The following is a 4928-nucleotide window of genomic DNA, read 5'->3' on the forward strand; positions in this document are numbered from 1 at the left end:
CCCCGGCCCGGCCCGCGCGGTCGGGAAGGAGATCGGGCGCCGACGTGGAGCCCCGTGCCGCAGCGGAGGGGAGCCGCGGAGAAGCAGGCTCCCGCGGCCCGGTGGGGGGAGCCAGGTGGCAGCGAGAAGGGCGAGGGGCACCGGGAGCTGCTTCGACGAGGAGTGGGAAGGCTTGTGGGTCCTGTAAGTCCCCAGACGCCCCTGCCCCTACGCCCTGCCCTACACAGTGGCCACTGTCCGCACTGAAACAAACGTGCTGGTCCAAATTGAGAGGGGCTGAGGGTAAAGGAGACCCCGGATTCTGAAGATTTACTACAAAAAGAAAATATAAAATAGCTCACTCATGATGTTGGATGTTGACGACTTGTTGAAATTGTAACATATTAGATATATTGGGTTAAATGAAGTATATTCTGAAAACTAATTTCACTTGTTGCTTGTTCCTTTGCGTGGACACAGCACTGGTCCAGAGGTCCTGCTGAGGAAGTAACAACCGGCTGGGCTGTCCCCCCAGCGCCAGGGAAAGAAACAGAGGGTGGGTCTCCCATGTCAAGAGGCCTCCTGCCCCGAAAAGTTGGGCCCATGAATTACGCAGGCAGAACCGTTAAGAGCAGGAATGAATGTCCAGGACATTTCCTGGAATGTCCAGAGGGACAATTCTGCCAGTTTAAAGCCCATTTTCCCTACCACTTCCACTTCACCCTCCAGCCTCAGGCATGAAAAGATTTTCCTGAGGAGAGGGCTGGTATCTGCTGACCACTGACATGGGATGAAAGGATGGGGATTAAGGGTCGCACTAGAGAGGAGGGTAGCCTCTACCATAAAGCTGTAGGGCCTAGAGCTGTGGGGTCTTAGGGTTTCCCTGCACTAGTCCTGTCCTTTGGGCCCCATTCACCGGTCAGGCTGAGGCCCAGGAGTCACCGCCACTCCAGAGATGGCTGAGTACGCTGGAGTGGAGCCTGGAGTCTGGCCCAAGTCACCAGGGGTGGGGGCAGCGTTCTGCCCAGCCCAGACATGGCTAGCATTTGGATCTCCTTCTCTGACAGCTGCTTGGGGAAAATAAGCGTTTTTAAATAGCCCATCTGCAAATGGGCCCCTGTGAGGAGCCCTATGGGAAATGAGAGCAGGCTTTCAGGCCAGAACGTGTAAGAGCAAAGGGAAGAAATGAACCTGTTTTGTGTACGGAGAGGTGACCTGGAGAGCTGGAGACCTGAGTCCAGTGCTGCACTGTGCTTTTCTGGGCCTGCTTCCTCACAGGTCAGGGGAGCCGCTGCGTGGATTAAATCCACTTTTCCCAAGGAACTCTAGGGGATAGTGGGAGTGCATCAGGAATCCATAACCTTTCATTTGGCTTCACTTTGAAATTTTATCTTAAAACTTCTAATAAAAGTCAGTGGACACATTTATATGGTTATATGCCAAGAGCGTTAGAGTCCACTGATGTACAGGTGACCCTTGAACAACATGGGTTTGGACTGCACAGGTCTGCTAATACATGCAGTTTTTAGATAAATACAGTGTAGTACTGTAACTGTATTTTCTCTCCTTTATGATTTTCTTTCTTTTTAAAAACATTTTTAAGTTTAATATTATTGTTATTATTATTATTACTATTTAGTAAACTCTACACCCAACGTGGGGCTCGAGCTCCCAACTCCAGGATCAAGCCTTGCATGCTTTTCCAACTGAGCCAGCTAGGCGCCCCTATCCCTTATGATTTTCTTAATATTTTCTTTTCTCTGGGTGCCCGGGTGGCTCAGTCAGTTAAGCGTCTGCCTTCAGCTCAGGTCATGATCCCGGGGTCCTGGGATCAAGTCCCACATCGGGCTCCCTGCTCAGTGGGGTATCTGCTTCTCCCTCTCTCTCTGCCCCTCCCCCTGCTTGTGCGCATGCTCTCACTCTCTCCCTCTCTCAAATAAATAAATAAATCTTTATAAACATATTTTGTTTTCTCTAGCTTACTTTACTGTAAGGATACAGTGTAAGTGCATATAACATACGAAACGTGTGTTAATCGACTGTTTATGTTAGGAAGGCTTCTGGTGAACAGGCTAATAGCAGTTAAATTGGGGGGCAGTCAGAAGTTATATGCAGATTTTTTACTGTGTTTTTGAACAACCCCCATGTTGTTCAAGGGTCAGCTGTATTAAAGTCTGCCAGATTAGCTCTTTTGGGAGAAGACCTTTGAATAAAGCCATTCCTCCTGTCGGTTTAAACGAGGGCCAAGGTTATTGCTGGGTGAACTGTCTTGGATGTGCAAGTCACTAAGCCCAGGGGCGCCTGGGTAGCGCAGTCGTTAAGCGCCTGCCTTCCGCTCAGGGCGTGATCCCGGTGTTCCGGGATCGAGTCCCACATCGGGCTCCTCCACTGGGAGCCTGCTTCTTCCTCTCCCACTCCCCTGCTGTGTTCCCTCTCTCGCTGGCTGTCACATAAATAAATAAAATCTTCTTTTAAAAAAAAAAAGTCACTAAGCCCAGCTCCAAGAAGAGGGGACATTGACACTGGGCTAGCTCCTAGCTCAGTGGGAGGAATGTGAATGGGTTTGTGTGCATTTTTAGAGCACCACAATTTTGTAACTACTTACCTGTGTGGGTCAGGATTTTCCTGACACGATGCAGCCAAATACAATAGTGAGTGAACTCCTGCATACGATAAAGAGGCAACTGTTGTATATGAATCGTGACTTAAAATTTTTTTGGTCATCAAAGCTTCTTTGTTCTCATTCACTTTCATCATAATTAGCTATAAAATTCAACTTGTAAATGTATTGCAATTCCTAATAATAAAATAGAATTTAAATAAAAAACATTTGCTACTGAAAAGCTTTGGAAACCCCTGGACTAAGTGATCACCAAGCTTTTGCATCTGTTTGCTTGCATGTGCCTGCATACAAGCGAGCGTGCGTGTGTTGTGGGAAGAGGCGCTAAGAGAGTCTCCTAAGGTTTTGTCTGAGGGACCCAGCTCCACTTCAAGTCTCTCCAGATCTCAAAAACTTAAGATCCTTTAGGTCTTAGCATGCAATCTGCCCCACCAAAAACACTTCCCAGGGACTGTGAGCCAACACTGCCTCAGCACCCCTTGCTGTTCAACAGCCCGGGAGCTCTGTGGACACAGGGGTGCTGGCCTTGTCACCACTGTATCCCAAGTACTGGAAAAGGGTAAGGCCTCTGAACATTGGCTGAACACCTAAAATTGGGTAACCGTTCTCTCTCTCTCTCTCCACCTCCTCGTCTGCCCTCCCCGCTGCCCCTCGAGAGGCAACTGCTTATACTGGGGAAGTCCTGGGTTAGCAGTCGAGAAACTTGGAGGTCTGTCTCCACTCATGAACTCGCATGTAGCTTCAGGCTTCGGATGAACGGTCTCTTCTACAGTGTTCTCTTTCTCTGAAAGGACGAAAATGGTCTGTGCCACGGACCTCACAGGTTGTTGAAAGGATAAAACAATGTTGCAGATGTTATCTGATGTATCAGAACTCCTACAACTTCAAATAAGGGTTCGCATTTGAGTGATTCTTACCCACTTTGCTTTTGTTTCAGCCAAAGGGGGTGGAAACTCATCTCGGGGGTAGCGGACTTGAATCAGGTCCCAGTTCTTGGGTTTACACTCCAGCTCCCTGGGTCCTTCTCACGGCACGCCTCCTCACGCGCCCACATCTAGGTTCTATCCGGCTAGCCCTTTGCCAGCACCCACACACGACGTCCCCCTTCTGATCTTCTAGTGATCTTCACCGTCTCTACCCACCTCCATGCTCCAGTTCCCTGTCTGCGCGCCCTGGGAGGCCTTGCCAAGTCAACGAGACCATGTTACCCCCTCCTCCCTCAGCCTCCACTGAACCCGAGGCCCACTAGATCTCACCCGTTCCTCCATCGCTTGGTTTTCCCTGCCTGCTCTTCAGTAGTCGCCTCACCGCCTACTCATGCACACCGTGGACCTTCTCTGTGTGTTTGGCCTCCCCACCAACTGGGAGCATCGGGCCCTGGAGGGTGCAATCGTGTCAGATACTGACGAGCTTGACTGCCACGCTGGGCGTTCAGGGCCTCAGTAGAGGACAAGCAGGCTCTGCACCCAGCTGGCTCTCATATCAGTCTCCAGAGGGTGACTTTCTGCCCTTCCTCCGTGCATCTGTGCTCACACATCCCCTGAAGAAGAGGCGGTAGCTGGGACCCTGCTAGGCCAGCCCCTGCTTCTGTGGCCCGGGCTTGCGGGAAGGGCAGCGTGTGTGCTGTTTCCATCTCTTCCAACCCTCGGTGTTCCCCATTTGAACCCTCACTCCCAAGCCTTCTCTCAGCCTGGCATCACCTCTCCCTCTTACCCACGATCTGGTGGCCCAGAAAGAACAAATAGATTTGGGGACCCAATGCAACCTTTTAATTCCAAGCAGAGTCCCCCTCCCACAGCATCATCACACACACATAGTGGAAAGGGACGCCAGGGTCTGGGCAGGAACAAAACCCAGACCCGGGCAAAAATATATATATAATTATATACACATATGTATCTGTAGAGAAGAGAAGCTGGGAGTGTGATTAAGGTAGGGCAGAGAGTTAGGAGAGAAAGCAGCTGGGGGGTGCCCCAATAAATTACATTCTTTAGACAGCGTGGTGGGGATGCATGGGAATGCGCAGGACCTGGTGGCCAGGACACTCAGCCTGGCCTCTTGATCCCATCCAAGAGAGCCTGAGGGCCTGGGTTCTACCCAGGCCCTGTGTGCTAGAAGTCTAGCTGACTGCCTGGATGCTGACGGTGGGCCAGGGTTCTGCAACATCTCCACTCTAAGCCAAGGCTTCTGGGGAAGCCACAGGGCTGGAGCAAGAGGCTTTGAAGCTTAGGGGTCACAAGGAGAGAACAGGGTGAGCTGGAGGCCAGGATGACCTCGCTGCCAGAGGCTTAGCTCCTGCTAAGAGTCAGAGGAGCCAGAGGCCCAGGTG

This window comes from Ailuropoda melanoleuca, chromosome 5 (assembly GCF_002007445.2).
Source record: "Ailuropoda melanoleuca isolate Jingjing chromosome 5, ASM200744v2, whole genome shotgun sequence".
NCBI classification, from domain to species: Eukaryota; Metazoa; Chordata; class Mammalia; order Carnivora; family Ursidae; genus Ailuropoda; species Ailuropoda melanoleuca.